Here is a 20,037-nt window from a genome sequence, read left to right as displayed (position 1 = left end):
GCAGAGAGAGAGAGAGAGAGGAAGAGGGAGAGAGAGAATCTCAAGCAGACTTCCTACCGAGCACAAAGCCCAATATAGGGCTCAATCCCCGGACCCTGAGATCACAACACTAGCCAAAATCAAGAGTTGGATGTTCAACCAACTATGCCACCCAGGTACCCCAGATAACATTAATTATTAAGCTTAAATGCAATTACAGTTTTAATCCAACTGTTACTGAATATCCGATATGTAAGTCCTGGAGGGAATGTAAAACCAAAGGACACTAACTTGAGAAAGCTGATTCTAATTAGAGAGAGACCTGTGCTCCAACAAAATGTGTCCTTGCTGCAGTTGAGGATAGCTGTGTAAATGAAGCTGGTCCCTGGTAATTTATTGCCATATCTTTCACTATGCTGATATTAATGCTGTTTAAATGGGGAAAAGAACATTGGTTAATTTTTACCCAAAGAATCTAATAAAGTTTGGTAAGTAACTTTAATCTCAGCATCCCATGACTAGAAAAAAGGACCTAAATGTTAAGTTGAATTTAGAAGTTAAATTGTCTAGAACATGGGCATAGGCTAGTGCATTAGTTGCACTAATTGCTGTGTAACAAATTACAACAAACTGTGTTGCATAAAGCAACAAACACTTACCACCTCATTGTTTCTGTGGGTCAAAAGTTTGGGTTTATGTTTGCAGTGACATGGACGGAGCTAGAGTATATTATGCTAAGTGGAAAAAAGTCAGAGAAAAACAAATACCATATGATCTCCTCCATATGCGGAATTTAAGAAAGAAAATATGAACATATGGGAAGGAAGAAAAGAGAAAAAGGAGAGAGGGAAACAAACCTTAAGAGATTCTTAATGACAAAGAACAAACTGAGGGTTGATGGAGGGGTGCGGGTGGGGGATGGGCTAGATGGGTGATGGGTATTAAAGGGGGCACTTGTGATGAGCACTGGGTATGGTATGTAAGTGATGAAATCACTGAATTCTACTCCAGAAACCAGTATTGCACTGCATGTTAGTTAACTAACTAAAATCTAAATAAATTACAAAAAAGTTTGGGCTTAGCAGGGCTTAGTCGGCCTGGGGTCTCACAAGGCTGAGTTTTCCTCAGAGCCTTGACTGGGAAAGGATCTGCTTCAGAGCTCTCAGATTGTTGGCAGAGTTCATTTCTTTGTGGTTTTATGGTTGCAGGATGAATGGCAAGTTGCTTTTTAAACCCAGTATTGAGAGAAACTAGCAAGATGGGTGCTACACTCTTAAATAATCATGCAAATGCAGTCACATATATTCCATCACCTTTATTGTATTCCATTGGTTAGAAGCAAGTCATAAGTCTGGCTAAATGCAAGAAAGAAGGGAATTATGCAAATCTATGACTGTCAGGAGGCAAGATCTTGGGAGCTTAAAATTTACCTGCCAAGCATGGTAAGTTCACCCCAAGCTGGACCCAAATAGTTCCCCATATTGGCATTCCTTTGCCTCATTTCATTTCAAAACCTTTTAAGGACTTCTTGCCTAGTCTTGTCTTTAGGCCTCTGAAAATTGCTCTGTTTAATTTCATCTGCCTTGTTTCAGGAGATTTTGTCTGACCTCTCATTGGTGACCATTAGCATTTGGTTAGGCTCAGGCAGATGAAGTTACCCAAACACTAGCACTACCTTCTTCTTCTTCTTCTTTTTTTTTTTTTTTTTTAATGTATTTACTTGAGAGAACAGTGGCTGGGAGAGGAGCAGACAGAGAGAAAAAAACCTTAAACAGACTACTTGCTGAACATGGAACCCGACATGGGGCTTGATCTTAGGACTCTGAGCTCATGACCTGAGCTAGACACTCCACCAACTGAGTTACCCAGGTGCCCCTACCACTACTTTTGAGGACCATACCAGTTCTGGGGCATCTGGGTGGCTTGGTGGTTGAGCATCTGCCTTTGGCTCAGGTCATGATCAAGTCCTGGGGTAAGTGCCACATCAGGCTCCTTGCATGGAGCCTGCTTCTCCCTCTGCCTATGTCTCTGCCTCTCCCTCTGTGTCCCTCATGAATAAATAAATTAATTAATTAAATAAAATAAAAAAAGACCCTACCAGTTCTCACAAGATCTCAATCTAAAACTGTGCTTTTTCCAGGAGTATCTTTTCTCTACAATACAAATACTGTAACTGGCAGAGTTTCACCAAGAACAATTTGGAATTGCACTGACCTTTTGGGGGGGCTTTTAACATGAACAAAGTTGTGCATTTAGGAAGAACCTAAAACAAAAAGTGAAGAAATCTTATGAGGAGATTCTTTGTCTTGTTTTTCTAAAAAAGAAATATCTTAATATAGGTGGTATCCTGTTGTTCCTTCCCATACTTCAAAGAATAGCAAGTATGGGCTTTTTTTTTTTTCTTTTTTAAGATTTATTTATTTATGATAGACAGAGAGAGGCAAAGACACAGGAGGAGGGAGAAGCAGGCTCCGTGTTGGGAGCCCGACATGGGACTCGAACCCGGGACTCCAGGATCACGCCCTGGGCCAAAGGCAGGTGCCAAACCGCTGAGCCACCCAGGGATCCCCAAGTATGGGCTTTTTTTTTTGATTAGATAGCTTGATAAAATTTTAAAGCCTCAAGTTACTGTCTAAATCATCTGTCCTTCTTTATAAGTGTATACATGTCAAAATTTGTTAACTGCATTTAAATTTTTCTCTCAATTGATCTTATGTAAATAAGTTAATAAAGAATCTTTGGAAATCTAGACAGTTTCTAAATAACGCCTAAATAGACAAGGCGTTAGTCACTAAAATTTTTACTTTTATTTCTTAAAATGTCAATCAATTAACAAACACTACCTTTGGATAATATCTGTTTATTTTTGCCTCAAAATTAGAGAAATGATATGAAATAAGTGTTATGGAGAAAAAATAGCTAATCATTTCATTTTCTGTTCTCTAATTTTCTTTATTGTGTGGAGAAAAGAAAATTCCTTTGATCACTAAAGTTAAAGCTAATATAAACAGTGTTAACAATGTTACATAATGGAGGAGCTAAGATGGCAGAGTAGTAGGAGGACTGTAGGCTTGCCTCATCCGTTGAACACAGCTAGATAGATACCAAATCATTTTGAATACCCAGGAAATCAGTATAAGGACTGACAGAACAAACTGCACAACTAGGAGAGAGATGGCCACATTGTGGAAGGTAGGTGGGGCAGAGATGTGGTTTGGGGAAAAAGATGCTTGTGGGTGCTTTGAAGGGGAGGAGTCAAGATGGCAAAAAGAAAACACTTTCCCCAAAGCCACTGGCTGAGAAAACTCAAGGGACAACCAGCAGGACTGAAGTTTTAGATGTCTGCAGCATGGCAGCTGTGAAGACCTGAGGGTACTTCAGTGTTCCTATTGAGAAGGAGGGCAAGGGCCTAGGGATAGATGGGCCAATCTGAGGATTCTCCTGGGACACACTGGGAAAGACAGGAGCGGATCTGAGACCAGCAGCATTGCCTCTCTGGGGACAAAGGAGCTGATGGGCACCATTATCTTCCCCCACCCCTCAGCATTGGTACAGATACCTGCTGAGGATAGCTAACCTGGACACTGGCTCTTTAGTGCTTTTTGCTCCAGACCCCACGCTCCTGCACTCTAGTACAACTGCCATACAGAGTCAAGCCTGTATCCATCCCAGTGCAGGGAGACCCTTCCCCAGAGGATCAGCGTGGGTCCCCACCATGCCAGGTCCCTAAAGTTAGGAGTTTTAAAGCACTCAGCCAGCCTGGCTGGGATAGAGCCCAAAGTGCACTGTCCTGCTCCAGGTGAGCAAGCAACTCAGACACAGTGAAAACAGCAATCTGAAAAACACCTATGACACATAAGGATAAATTATTTGCTCAATGAGGGCTTCCCTGACAGTAGCAAGCATGAACTCCTCTCTCCAGGGACAAAAGAGCTGGCTAGTACCAACTTCCCTGCTCCTAAGTAAACAACACAGCACCAACACTGGCTGTTTTGGCTTACACCAAAACCTGCTGTGCTGTGCTCTACTGGCACAGCTTTCCTTGAGCAGGTGTGCCTGAGAACCAACACAGTGGACCCCTCCCTCTGAAGACCAGCACAAACCTCCACATACACAAGTCTACCGGCCATAGAGTGCTGCAGAGCTTCAGCTCTAGTGGAAATTGCTTCAAGTCTATTCTAACAAAAAAAAAAAAAAGTCTATTCTAACAAGCAGACCAGAGCATACCTAATTAAAACTTGCCACACTCTGGCCAAAGTCTAATCACTCCCACAGCAGGCAAGGAGAAACCCTGCAGAGGACCGACCTGAGGAAGAGAGGAGCCATAACACAGCTGCAGAGTGCACACAGCATATACCAGAGACATTTCCTGAAGCACCACATCCTGGACAGTGTATGACCTCATTGATAAAACCATTACCTTCAGGAGCAGGAAACAAGAGGTTTCCTAACACCTCTTGTTAGAGGTGAAAAGAAGACCGAGACCTAGACAAAATGCCAAGATGGAGGAATTCATCCCAAAAGAAAGAACAAGAATAGGTCATGGCCAGAGATCTAACGGAAACATAAAAGTAATATGCCTGATCCAGAACCTAAAACAACAATTATAAGGATACTAGCTTAGCTTGAGAAAAGCATAGAAGACATCAAAAGATCAAGGTGTCCCTTACAAAGATTAAAAAAAAAAAAAAAAAAAAAAAAACAACTGAAGACCAATCAGACCAAAATTAAAAATGCAGTATCTTAGATTCAAAACTGACTGGATGCAATCATCACAAGGATGGAAGAAGCAGAAGAATGAATAAATGATATAGAAGATAGAATTATGGAAAATAATGAAGCTGATCAAAAGAGGGTAAGAAAAATCTCAGATCAGAAAGTAGAATTAGGGAACTCCATGATTCCATGAAACATAATAACATTCCTATCATAGGAGACCCAGAAAAAGAAAATAGAGAAAAGGACAGAATGTTTATTTGAGGAAATTATAGCTGAAAATTTCCCCTAATGTGTGTGTGTGAGGGAGGGGGAGGCAGGGAGAAGGGAGACAGACTTCCAAATCCAGGAAGCACAGAGAACTCCCATCAAAATCAACAAAAGTAAGCCAATGCCAAGACATATTATCGTTCAATTTGCAAAATGTAGAGATAAAAAATCCTAAAAGATGCAAGACAAAACAAATCCCTAACTTACAAGGGAAGACAAAGGTAGCAGCAGGGCATCCCTGGTGGCCCAGCGGTTTAGCACTGCCTTCAGCCCGGAGTGTGATTCTGGAGCCTCAGGCTCGAGTCCCATGTTGGGTTCCATGCATGGAGCCTGCTTCTCCCTCTGCCTGTGTCTCTGCCTCTCTCTCTGTCTCTTTCTCTCTATGAATAAATAAAGTTTTTTTAAAAAAAAGAAAAATAAAAAAATAAAGGTAGCAGCAGATTTCTCCACAGAAATTTGGCAGGCCAGAGAGGAGTAGCATGATATGTTCGAGGTGCTGAATAGGAAAAATCTACAGCCAAGAATACTCTATCTAGGAAGCTATCATTCACGATTGAGGGAGAGATAAAGAGTTTCTCAAACTAAAACTAAAGGAGTTTTTGTGCACTAAAGAAGCCCTGCAGGAAATATTAAGGGGAAAAAGACTAGAAAGAAACAAAATCTACAGAAAAAAAATGACAAAATAAGCAATAAAATGGTAGTAAATTCATATCTATTAATAATTACCCTGAATGTAAATGGCCTAATACTCTGATAAAAAAAAACTTAAGGAGTCAAATGGATTAAAAAACAAGAGCCATCTATATGCTGCCTATAACAGACTCATCTTAGACCTAAAGACACCTCTAGATTGGAAGTGAGGAGAAGGAGAAATATTTTTCATGGTGATGGATGTCAAAAGAAATCCAGATAGGAATACTTGTTATCAGACAAACAAGATTTTAAACCAAAGACTAACAAGAGGCATTACTTAGTTCAGGGCCTTGCAGCAACTCGGTTTTTCCTTCTGCACGGGAGACCTCTGCCGCAACCATGTTACGCCAGATCATCAGTCAGGCCAAGAAACATCCAAGCCTGATCCCCCTCTTCATATTTATTGGGGCAGGAGGTACTGGAGCAGCGCTGTATGTGTTGCACTTGGCATTGTTCAATCCAGATGTTAATTGGGATAGGAAGAATAACCCAGAACCTTGGAACAAACTGGGTCCCAATGATCAATACAAGTTCTACTCAGTTAATGTAGATTACAGCAAACTGAAGAAAGAAGGTCCAGACTTCTAAATGAAATGTTTCACTATAAAGCTGCTTAGAATGAAGGTCTTCCAGAAACCATCTGCACAATTTTCCACTTATCCAGGAAATATTTACCCTCTAAATGCACGAAATCATGCTGGTGTATGTGTTGGGGTTTACACTGAATAATAAATATCTGAAACTTGAGGGGGAAAAAAAAAGACTGTAACAAGAGATAAAGAAGGGCACTATATCATAATAAAGGGGTCTATCCAACAAGAAGATCTAATAATTGTAAATATGTCCCCAACTTGGGAGCAGCCAAGTATATAAAATAAGAACAAACAAGCAATTCATTGATAATGATACAATAATAGGGGATGTTAACACCCCATTTACATCAATGAACAGATCATCTAAGCAGAAAATCAACAAGGAAACAATGGCTTTGAATGACACACTAACCCAGATGGACTTAATAGATTTATTCAGATCATTTCATCCTAAAGCAGTAGAATACACATTCTTTTCAAATGCACATGGGACATTCTCCAGAATAGATCACATATTAGGTCACAAATCAGGTCTCAACAAGTACAAAAATATTAAGATCATACCATGCATATTTTCCAAACCACAACACTATGAATCTTGAAGTTAACTGCAAGAAAAAGTTTGGAAAGACCACAAATACATGAAGGCTAAAGAATATCCTACTAAAAAATAAATGAGTCAACCAGGAAATTAAAGAAGAAATAAAAAAAAAATACATGGAATCAAAGGAATGAGACACAATAATCCAAAACCTTTGGGATGCAGCAAACACAGTCCTAAGAGAGAGTGTATAGCAATACAGGCCTAGCTCCAGAAACAAGAAAAATCTCATATACGTAATCAACCTTACACCTAAAGGAGCTAGAAAAAGAACAACAAATGAAGCCTAAAGCCAGCAAAGAAAGGAAAAGCAAAGCTGCAAGCATCACAATTCTGGACTTCAAGTTATATTACAAAGCTACAGTTATCAAGACAGAATGGTATCAGCACAAAAACAGACACATAGATCAATGGAACAGAATAGAAAACATAGAAGTAGACACACAACTATACAATCAGCCAATCTTAAAAAAAAAAAAAAACAATCAGCTAATCTTTGACAAAGTAGGAAAGAATATCCAATGGAAAAATAAATTCAAAATGAATGAAAGACCTAAATGTGACATAAAAAACCATTAAAATCCTAGAAGAGAACACAGGCAATAATCTCTTTGACATCAGCCATAGCAACTTCTTACTAAGTCCCCTGAGGCAAGGGAAACAAAAGCAAAAATGAAGATAAAGGTCAAAAGCTTCTGCACAGTGAAGGAAACAATCAACAAAACTGAAAGGCAACACTCAGAATAGGAGAAGATATTTGCAAGTGGCATATCTGGTAGAGGATGGGTATCCAAAATGTATAAAGAACTTAACCAAATTCAACACCCCCAAAAAATAAATAATCCAGTTAAAAAATGGGCAGAAGACACGAGTAGACATCTTTCTGAAGATGACATCCAGATGGTTAATAGACACACGAAGAGATACTCAACATCACTCATCATCAGGGGAATACAAATCAAAACTACAATGAGATATCACCTCACACCAGGCAGAAAGGCTAAAATTAACAATACAGTAAAGAGATGTTGGCAAAGATGCAGAGAATGGGGAACGCTTGTGCATTGTTGACGGGAATGCTAACTGGAACAGTCACTCTGAAAAAGTGTTGAGGTTCCTCAAAAAAATTAAAAATAGAACTACCCTCTGATCTAGCAATTGTACTACTAGATTTACCTGGAGGATACAAAAATATTGATTCAAAGGGATATGTGGACCCCAATGTTTATAGGAACATCATCAACAAAAGCCAAATTATGGGAAGAACCCAAATACCCATTGGGAGATAAAAGGAAAAGAAGTAGTATGTATATTCAAAGGAATATTACTCAGCCATAAAGAAGTATGAAATCTTCCCATTTGCAATGACATGGATGGAGCTAGAGAGTATTGTGCAAAACAAAATAAGTCAATCAGAGGAAGACAAATACTATGGTGTTTCACTCATATGTGGTATTTAAGAAACAAAATAGATGAACATGGGAGCGGGGGCAAGGAGAGACAGGCAAACCAGAAAATAGACTCTATGGAAAACAAACTGAAGGTTGCTGAAGGGGAGGTGAGCAGGGGAATGGGATAAATGGGTGATGGGTATTAAGGAGGGCATTTGTGATGAGCACCGGGTGTGGTATGTATGCAATAAATCACTAAATTCTACACTGTACTAATATTACACTATATATTAACTAACTGCGATTTAAGCAAAAACTTGAAACTAAAACAAAAAACAAACCCAGGGATGCCTGGGTGGCTCAGCAGTTGAGCATCTGCCTTTGGCTCAGGGCATGATCCCGGAGTCCTGGGATCGAGTACTGCATCAGGCTCTCTGCATGGAGCCTGCTTCTCCCTCTTCCTACGTCTCTGCCTCTCTCTGTGTGTCTCTCATGAATAAATAAATAAATTCTTTAAACCCCCCCCACAATTTTATATACTGTTCTACTAACTGTTAACACTATTTATATATTATTAACAATTTAAGCCAGATATCATAATTACAGAGAAACAAAAATGTATACAGCATAATGAATATGATTTTTGATTATTGAGATGGTAAATTTAGTACGATATATACATCTTCTAATATACTGATAAATTCTATTTTAGTGCTATAGATATAAGCTTTAAGTTCATTAAGTATAGATCATGCCTAAATACATACAAAAGCATATTAATAAATTACCACAATCTGTGCATCAGTAATGTAAAATAAAGGTAAAAATAGAATTTGAATAGACCAAGGTATTCTTGCCTAGAGACTCATCATTTCCTATTTTAGATACTTATCTCATATCTTGTCTTCTCTAAAAACTATTTTTAACTGCCTTTCTCAAGATCATACCCAAATTTGAAAGAGTAAAATTATTTATATTTTATTCTTAATCTATGGGTTTTCTAAAATGACTATCAGATAACAAAGATTTGCTATTCACCACATAAAAGCATAGGAATGGGAATGACTGTCTAAAAATTCTCCAAACATTAATTCAAAATAATTATAAACATTTTTGTCTACCAAACTTAATCAGACAACCCCAAAAGAAGAATGTTTTAAATTATGCTGGGAATTTCCAAGGTAGCAGAATGAAGTTGGAGGACAAGGTTTTTGGAGGTAATAAAAACTAGTTTTTTAAGTTTTAATTTTTATTATAGTTAGTTAACACACAGTGTTATATTAGTTTCAGATGTACCATATAGTGATTCAATTATTCCATACATCACCTGGTTAAGCTGTTGTATTTTGCATTTCAAAATTAGCTACAACATTGTACATGTGTGAAAATGAGTAGGGGTTTTTTGTTTGTTTTAACATACAAAGTATGGGGCATATAAGGGAGGGAAACTTCAGAGAAGGAGATAATTTCCAATTAACATTTGATTGATACCTTGCCTTGCTGCAGACCCTTTAATCAACTATATACCTTATGAGGTCAACTAGAAATTCCAAGGGAAAAGGTAGGAAGCGGCAAATTCAAGATGCAGACAGAATGTTACTATTGCACACACAGGGCATTATAGAGATTAGGGGCACATGCTCTAAATCCTAGCCCTGTTACTAGCTATGGGACTTTGGCAAATAATTTAACCTCTCTGGGTTTCAGTTTTCTCATCCATACAATGAAGATGATAAGTAGCACCTTTATCATAGGAATTGAATAAGAAAATAAATATAAAGTAACTGATCTAGTGCCTAGAACACAGTAACTATCATTGCTTTTATTAGTAGTATGGTAGTAGTATGTTTCCTTCAGAAAGAAGCATGATCATTATCCTTTTTATATCATTTCACCTCTGCCCCCCAACATACTAAGGCCTAAGGCTATCAAGAACACCAGCCTACCGGAGAGAATCTTAGGCCCCTACTTTGGCCAAAGTTTTGAAGGAAGGAGGTAAATTTTGAGGTTCCTTGAAGTTCTAGCTTAGGATGTCAGCCTTTTCATTCTCCAGATAATTAGAACCTGCTAGCACTGCACTTGTCTCCAGAGTAGGGGTCATTTCCTAAGTGTTTATGTGATTGAGTTCCATAACCCTGCCATGTCCATAAGAATTTGAGTTCATAGGACAGAATTGGTTTGAAATTTTTGAAAAGTAGATTCATATTTATGTGCTGATGTGAGAATGTCCAGTGCCTAAAATGTGTATGCCCTTTTTAGACATGGTAGTTACTATGCTTACCTGGGATCATCAGTGCCTCTGGGAGGTTATCAGTAAAGCTTACATGTAGGTAGGTCAACAAAACACCCATGCAGTTTCCTCCTTCTTAAAACACGATCTGAAAATGAGGTTTGTATGAGGGCAGAGAAATGAGAATGTTGGCCAGGACAGAGTTGCTATTATCAAAGGGCTGAACTTGCCTTTTGGAAATTCTGGCAAAGTGGTCATGTGGACATATCCACCCAGTTCCTCATTCCCACATTGTACCAGAGGGAATGAGCAAAATCTGCTGTTAAGGCCTGGCCTGGAAAAGGAAAAAGCAACATATGAAACAAAGAGCTTCTAAGGGAAATGGTCCATATTGTATCTATGATGACTATGGATCAATTTTCTTCATTATCTTGAGTTCTAATAATTGAATATACTTTGACATTATGGAAATCTTCCATCATTCTCCCTTCAATAAACAGCTTTGTATGCAAAAGGATCTTATTAGTAAAGGTACTCAGACAGATCTATTTATTGACTCTTCATCAATGTTGGCAAATTAATCTTATTCTCTATAATGAACTCCATACTCTGATTCAATCCATGTCCTTCTGACCACCTTCCCCTCTAGTACTGTGCAACCTCCCATAGAGCACTCACTCAGGTATACCTTCACCTTTTTTGTCTTCTTTTATAAGAATACTTCTCTCAGACCATCCACCATATTCTGAAGATATCTGTGGCTCTCACAACCTCCCCCCCACCCCCCAGCTCCACTGTCACTATAGGTATGGGACCTGGCCTCAGGGACTTACAGAGGGTTTCACTGGTAAGGACAATGAAGACTCAGCTGAAAACCACCAAGACCCAGAAACATCAGAGAAGCCACAGCCTCAGGATGCTGAGAATATGAGACAAAATGAGAATAGGACCTATCTCTTAGCACCATTCTATAAGTATATAAGCACTGCACATAGAGCAAATGTTTGCAAGCATGGTATTGAACAGTTATGAGGAAAGTAGTATTTCTCCACCTTATAAACAACACAGCATTCAAACTGTATTGAGTTTAAGTTGCATCTTTCCTTAAGGTACTCTGACCAACATTCTAGAATCCACAACAATCTCAAGTTCAGTTAATTATACTCTTACCAAAAAATCAAAGTAAAAATGTGTGTACATAAAATATAACTTTAATTTTTATGTTTTTAGGACTTTTAATAAAGTATAAAGTCACATATTGGAACAAATTTCTTATCTGATTGTTTTGAGCATGGGCACAAAGCTCAAAGGACAGCTGAGCATAGAACTCTTTATTTAAAAAAACTCCAAAAAATCCTCAGAGATATAAATGATACAGAATTAATGTATTCTTTACTAAGATGTGCTAATCCAGACTCTCTGGCTCCAATTACTTAAGTTTGAAATAACACGTGATAAAAATACCTCCACTGAGTTCACTTTGTAAAAGTCTTTGTTTTACAGTTCAGGGAAGAAGCAGGAAGTAGGGACAGAAGAGCTGGGAAATGGAGGAAAGGGGATGCCAAACCCATGACAGACCCTTAGCAAAGGGAGGAGGTTCGCGCAGATCCAAGGATTCAGGAGGGGAAGATGATGTGGGGAACAGATGGTAGAGCATAGATCCTGGAGAGGGAAGGCCATGTGTGTGAGATATGGAGTGAAGGACATGGTGGGAAAGAGAATTATGCTGGAGAGGAGAGGATGCGTATATATAGAGAACTGAGGAAGCCAAACACAGCTTTCACGGCATTGACTTGGGATGATCAAACAGCTAAAATGTGATGCTCACAGTCATGACTCTTCGAACATTCCATACATTTTTGCTAGTTTCAAATTACAACAAATAGCCTACAGTGACTTATTTCATTCTTTAAAAATTAGAAAAGCTATTTGGAGTAGATTTGGCAAAGCTAAGCCCTAGTTGGGGTGGTTATTCTTTGTGGATATTCGAGTTCATTCCCAGAAAACCAACAAAGAAAGTAAAACAAGTGGAAGAGAAATGAAGAGCAAATACATCATTATCCAGATTTCAATAACTCTGTGTGTGTGCAGCTCTTCTTAGGATGCTGGAGCTTGCAGGTCCTTATAAAGTATTCAAACACTCCGCCATCAAAGGCACAATTAGTAACCACATCCTCTCTCATCCCTTTCTTCATTTCACTTTTTTCAAAGCTTCATTCATGTTTTAGTCTTTTATCTTCTTAAAAGTAAACAACTTAGCTTTTTTGAGGAACATATTAAATGAACCCAAACAACATGTTCATGTGGCATGATAATTTAAGACTTTAATCTCTGTTTTGTCCCTTATTGACCAGGACTTTGTGTTCCTTTGATTGAGGTCACCCTCTATTCCAGGTATCTGTTTTTCAAAACATGAAGTTATTATGGGGCATTAGACTAAAAGGAAGGGAGAGACATATTTTGGAGGATTGAAAGAAATGAAATTCTGCATCCTGCGTCTAAGTAGGGACTCAGAGCGACAGAGCCCAGAGAGGAACATCTCCAAAGCACCTCAAACAAGTCTGACTCCAGGCACAGGAGGTGTCAGACTTTTACAGAGAATCCTGTGTGCTAGCTGGACCCTGAAGCAGCTGAGCTGTTTGTTCTAGAGGGGCCTTGGAGATTTTAATTTATTTTGGCTAGGACCACTAGTAATTATTGGTATTTGAGCCTTGCTTTTAAAAATCCAATCTAATAATTCTGTCTTCTAATTATAGTGTTCTGTCCACTTACATTTAGTATAATTGCTAATGTGGTTGGATTTAGATCTGCTATTTTACGTATCTTTTAGATTTTTCTTGTCTGTGTTTAATTTTTTAAAACTCTAGTTTTTTTTATGCCTTCTTTTTTGGTTGGTTAATTTTTTTTAGCATTTTGTTTTTTATTTTTCTATTGACTGTATTTCTTACATATTTTTAAATGGTTGTCTTAGGATTACAATGCACTTTAACTTACTCCAAACTGCTTGGAGTTAATACTTCATAATGAATATAGAAACATTGCAATAGTATAATTCCATTCACACCCCACATTCATTCTGATATTATTGCCATGTATAATAAACATACCTGGTAAACTCCAAAATACATTATTATAAATATTGCTTTGACCATTCATATATCTTTTAAAGAACTAAAAGAAAAAATATAGTCATATATTCACAATTTCTGATAATATTTTTTTTTCCTGTAAATTTGAGTACTGCGTGGTTACTCAGTGTCATTTCCCTTCAGCCTGAAGAAGTTCCTTTAGGATTTCTTGAGTACAGGTCAATTTTCTCAGGTTTTGTGTATCTTAAAATAATTTTTATTTAGTATTTTATTTTATCTTATTTTTTGGAAGTTAGTTTCCTGGACATAGCATCTTAAATTGTTTTTTGTGGTTTTTTAAATTTCAGCACTTTTTAAAAAAAGATTTTATTTATTTATTTATTTATTTACTTATTTATTTGAGAAAGAGAGAGCAATAGAGAGACAGAGCAAGCACAAGTTGAGGGCCAAAGGGGAAGGAGAAGCAGGGTCCCCACTGAACAAGGAGACTGATGTGGGCTTCCAAGCCAAATGCAGATGCCCAACCGACTGAGCCACCCAGGCACCTCTAAAGCACTTTAAAGGTATCATATAATTTGTCTTCTGGCCTCCAGAAGTGCAAAGTTCACAATCTTTAAGTAGTTCTCCTGTATCTGATGTTTCATTTTTCTCTTGTTGCTTTAATATCTGCTGCATCTCTGGATTTCAGCATGTTGTTCTATGCCTGTTTTGGCTTTCTTTATATTTTTGCTATTTGGGGTCCATTGACCTTCTACAATCTATAAGTCAATGTCTTTCAGTACCTTTGCTGAGTACATTACATCCATCATCTCATTGTGCTACTTATATAGCACTCAAAATCTCACTTAATTCTCATGACATTATGATTTAATATAAACTATTTTATCCATTTTTTTATAGAAAAGCAAGCTAATGTTCAGAGTGAAGAAGAAACTTGCCCAAGACCAAAGATCTGTTTAATGATAAAGTAAGATTTTAACCTACATCAGTCTGACTCCACATTCAGAGGACTTGTTTGGTGTTGGTGAAGTCCAGCATTAAAAATGACTAATTCTGCTTAAGAGGTCCATGAAGATTTCAAAGGTAGAGCAGCTCTTTTTTTTTTTTTTTAAGATTTTATTTATTTATTCATGAGAGACACAGAAGGGAGAGAGGCAGAGACACAAGCAGAGGGAGAAGCAGGCTCCTCACAGGTAGCCTGATGTGGGACTCTATCCCAGGGCTCCAAGATCATGCCCTGAGCCAAAGGCAGACGCCCAACTGCTGAGCCACCCAGGCGTCCCGGTAGGGCAGCTCTAAATCTGAGTTTTGAAGTATGAGTAGAGAGAGGGGGGAGAAAAGAGCATGTTTTTTTCTACTTTATCCCCTGTTTAATCTTTCTTTTCTTCCTTTCCTCAGTTATATTCCTTCTGATCCATCCCCCAACTTGGAGTTGCTTGTTTAGCAAAATAACCTGTTTGACCATTTCCTTTAGTCTTACTTCCTTTCTTCCTCAACCTCTTCTTCCTTTAGTATTACCTCTTTTTGGATGTCTCTCAAGCTTTATAATAGCCACTTCTCTAGGAAGTAGGATTTCCTTGAAGTTCTATAACTTGTCCATTTTTTAAAAATATTTTATTTATTCATTTATGAGAGACACAGAGAGAGGTAGAGACATAGGCAGAGGGAGAAGCAGGCTCCATGCAGGAAGCCCAATGTGGGACTAGATCCCAGAACTCCAGGATCATGCCTTGAGCCAAAAGCCAGGCCACCCAGGTGTCCTGCTTCTTGTCTATTTTGGATGGGAATTCCAGCAGAGGTAAGAAACACTCTTTGTCTCCACAGCATTCCAAAGCTATGTACTACTCTAAAAGCATACTTGCTATCTGTAATATGTTTACTCCCTAGGCTTTGGATAGTTGATACACTCTCATTGGTATAATACGTTTTGCTGATTTTACATGATGAGGCATTATTTTCTGAAGGAGAGCTTACATTAGTTGTAACATACCTTGTTTAATGACTTCCAGTGTTGGTTGAGGTGAGATCAATCAACAAATCATAATGGGTCAATGTTCTCAATGGGAGTAAGATACAGGAAGTTTCCTAACTGGAAAAGGACTATCATGAGATTCCTCTTCTGATTGGGGCAAAAAAGTGGCAGCATTAGAGGGGTTGTAGTGCTAAATAGTAATGTGAGAGGGAGAAAGTAACAATCTCAATAGAAGTTGATCAACTGGCTGGAATGTGTTTTGTTTTCTCAGCCAGATGTAATTATACTGCAAGCAAGCCATGAGCTTAAGCAAGCAATTTAGAATTAGTTCAGCAAAACATCAAGTTTTTCAGTGACAGCTATTGCCGTAAGATAAAGAAAATAAGCCTTCGAAACTAAGAGTGAGACTTTAGTAAGAGATGATGTGATAGTTCCCATGAAATTGAATTAAAACCTCATGGGGTTGTTCAGATAACTAACACACATATAAACAAAAGAACTTTTTGTAGTTGGGGATAGGTAGGGAAGAGGGAGAGAAGAGTCCTCTTATAAGAGAATTTTGGCATCCATTGTTGGCAATACCAAGTTAAAGCTAGAAATCCTTTCAACTGTCATTTTGTAAGTGGTCTAGGTATATTTAGATGGTCTTTAGTGAATCAGGAGAGAACTTTTTTGTCCCCTTAATAGGTCATGCCCCACACATACTGTGGTTTCACAAAATTGTAAATTATCTTTTGAAAATTTATGCCTCCTTCCTGTTAATTCTGAGAGGAAGTAAAGGGAATCTTTTTTGTAAGCTTCCTTGTTCTCTGAAGAAAGTGAAGGGGTTTCAGTGAACCCCTGGGACATGACTGTCCAGGTATATTGTTGATCTCTGCAAGTCAAGGCAAGAACGTACTGGCTTTTCTGATCTAGAGGCACACTGAAAGAGGCAGAGTAAGATCCAGTATTGTAAAGGAAGTAGCTTCAGCCAGAAGTGATGACAGGATATTTGGATTAGGTACTACTGTGAAGTAAGGAATAAAATTTTTGTTGATTGTCTTGAGGTTTTTAAATATTTTTAAATTGAAGTATAATTGACATATAACATTGTATAATTTTAAGGTGTATAATGTGTTGATTTGATACATTTATATATTGTCATATGATTACCACTGTAGCCTTAGCTAACACCTATGTTATGTCACATAAGTATCATTTTTTAAAAAAGATTTTATCTATTTATTCATGAGAAACAGAGAGACAGAGAGGTAGAGACACAGGCAGAGGGAGAAGCTGACTCCATGCAGGGAGCCCAACATGGGATTCGATCCTAGGTCTCCAGGATCATGCCCTGGGCCAAAGGCAGCACTAAACCACTGAGCCACTCAGGCTGCGCATTTTGTGTGTGTGGTGAGAACAATAAAGATCTAGAACTCTAAGCAACTTTGAAGTTTATAACACAATATTGTTGACTCTAATTCCCTAGGCTGTGCATTTGTTCTTCAGAATTTACTCATCTGTTTCCAGTTTGTATGCTTACATAATATATTCCCAACTCCTCCACCACCCCCAGCATGTAACCATCATGCTACACTCTGTTCTTATGAGTTTGGCTTTTTTAGGTTTCACATATAAAAGATAGTATTTGTCTTTCCTGCCTGACTTATCTCACTTAGTATAATGCCCTCAGGGTCCATCCTTGTTGTTGTAAATGGCAGGATTTCCTTTTTTTCCCCTCATGGCTGAATAATATTCCATCACATATACACACCACAAATTCTTTATCCACTCATCTGTTGATAAACAATTAGGTTGTTTACATATCTTGACTACTGTGATTCATGCTACACTAAACAGAAGAGTGCATATATCTTTGATATCCTGCTTCCAGTTCCTCTGGATACATATTCAGAAGTGGGATTTATGGTAGTTTTATTTTTAACTTTTTTAGGAACATCCATATCATTTTCCATAGTAGCTGAACAATTTACATTCCCATTTCTTGAGTAATAAGGTGCGTTGTCAATGAGTAGTAATATTTTGTGGGATTTTTAAAAGATTTTATTTTTAAATAATCTCTACAGCCAATGTGGGGCTCAAACAACCCCAAGATAAAGAGTCGCATGCTCTACAGACTGAAGCAGGCAGGATCCCCAGTAGTTAGATTTTGAAAGGAATCTTTTTTTTCCCAACCAGTAGGTCTCAATAGTGGGCTTAGTATATTCAGTAAACTGTATTGTAAACAGAGGCACTGTCATTCAGGCTTTGTTGCTCCATTTATAGAGCATAGGAAGAGTAGATTTAGCATAATTCCTAAGGGCCCTTAAGAACTTCAGATTTTCAGAATGATAAATATTAGCAAGTAAAATCCAACAATGTATAAAAAGAATTGTACACCATAACCAGGTAGGATTTATCCAGGTACACAAGGCTGGTTCAACATTTCAAAACTGATTGATGTAATTCATCACATCACAAGTTAAAGAAGAAAAACCACACAATCATATTGATAGATGCAACAAAATCCAACAGCAACAACAACAAAAAAAAACCATCCAATAAAATCTAACACTCATCATGATAAAGATTCTCAGCAAACTAGGAATAGAGGGAAACTTTCTCAATTTGATAAAAAACATCCACGAAAAAACCTACATGCTTAAAAAAAAACCCTACATGCTTAATGTTAAATCTAAAAAAATATGTATCATATATTTATGAGAAAAACTACAAAAAGCTGGTTAAAACAGAGAGGACCTAAATTAGTGAAGAGATATTTCATGTCTATCAATGGGAAGACTCAGTTTGTCAAGATGTCAGTTCTTCTCAATTTGATTTATAGATTCAAAGCAATCCCAATCAAAATCCCAGCAAATGATTTATTGGATATCAACAAATTGATTCTAAAGTTTTGTTTTGTTTTTTTTGATTCTAAAGTTTAAATGAAGAGGCAAACAGACAGAATGGTCAACTGAACAAAGAACGAAGGCCAAACTACCAAGAACAAAGTTGGAGGGATTGGTATTACCTGGCTATGATACTCAAGACAGTGTGGTATTTGAGAAAGAATAGACAAATAGATCAATGGAACAGTATAAATAGCCCAGAAATGGATAAATACAAAAATAGTCATTTGATCTTTGACAAAGAAACATAGACAATACAATGGAGCAAAGATCATGTCTTCAACTGGTGCTGAACCACTGGATATCCACAACCAAAAAAATAAATAAATAAATAATTCTAGACACAGACCTTATACTCTTCATAAAAAGTAAGTCCAAATGAATCTATACCTAATTTCAAAATGCAAAACTAAAACTCCCAGAAATAACATAGGAAAAGACTACATGACCTTAGGTATGTTGGTGACTTTTTAGATACAACATCAAAGACACAATCCATGAAATAAAAAAATGGTAAGAAAGATTTCATTAAAACTAAAAACTTCTGCTCTGTGAAAGATAGTGTCAAGAGAATGAGAGGACAAAGCACAGTCTGGGAGAAAATATTTGCAAGATACATGTCAGATAAAGAACTATTATCCAAAATACACAAAGAATTCTTAAAACTCAACAACAGGAAAATAAACAACCTGATTAAAAGATCAAAGGAGATATACGATGGCAAGTAAACATCTGAAAAGATGTCCAACATTATATGTCATTATGGAATTGCAAGTTAAAATGACAAGGTCTCTGTATACATATTAGAATGGCTTAAATCCAGAACACTAACAATTCCAAATGCTGACAAAGAGCAACAACAACAAAAAAATCTCATTTATTGCTAATGGGGAGAAAATGGTACAGCCAGCCACTTTAGAAGATAGTGTGGTGGTTTCTTACAAAACTTACATTTCGGGATCCCTGGGTGGCGCAGCGGTTTGGCGCCTGCCTTTGGCCCAGGGCGCGATCCTGGAGACCCGGGATCAAATCCCACATCAGGCTCCTGGTGCATGGAGCCTGCTTCTCCCTCTGCCTATGTCTCTGCCTCTCTCTCTCTCTCTCTCTGGGACTATCATAAATAAATAAAAATTTAAAAAAAAACTTACATTTCTTTCTATGTGATCCATCAATCATGTTCCTGGTATTTACCCAGATAAATTGAAAACTACGTCCACACGAAAACCTGCACACAGATGTTTATAACAGCTCTATTCATAATTGCCAAAAATTGGGAGCCACCAAGATGTCTTCAGCAGTTGATTGAAAAATGAATTGTGGTGTTTTCAGATAATGCAGTATTATTCAGTGCTAAAAAGAAATGAGCTATAAAGCCTTGAAAAGGTATGGAGGAAACTTAAATGCATACTAGTAAGTGAAAGAAGCCAATCTGAAAAGACTACACACTATATGATTCTAAGTATGTGACATTCAGGAAAATGCAAAGCTGTTGAAAAAGTGAAATGATCAGTGGCTGGGGGAAGAGGGAAGGGATGAGTAGGCTGAGCTCAGAAGGTTTTTAGGATAGTGAAACTATTTTGTATGATACTCTAATGATGGATATATGTCATTATAC

At 37.7% G+C, this 20,037-nt stretch overlaps 1 pseudogene; it reads left to right on the top strand.

Moving 5' to 3' along the window:
• The first annotated feature begins 5,938 nt into the window (after positions 1-5,938).
• On the top strand, positions 5,939-6,403 carry LOC144324004 (cytochrome c oxidase subunit NDUFA4 pseudogene; annotated as a pseudogene).
• Positions 6,404-20,037: the final 13,634 nt, after the last annotated feature.

This window comes from Canis aureus, chromosome 11 (assembly GCF_053574225.1).
Source record: "Canis aureus isolate CA01 chromosome 11, VMU_Caureus_v.1.0, whole genome shotgun sequence".
NCBI classification, from domain to species: Eukaryota; Metazoa; Chordata; class Mammalia; order Carnivora; family Canidae; genus Canis; species Canis aureus.
The sequence above is the reverse complement of the archived record's forward strand: the minus strand, read 5'-3'. Positions and strand labels throughout refer to the sequence as shown.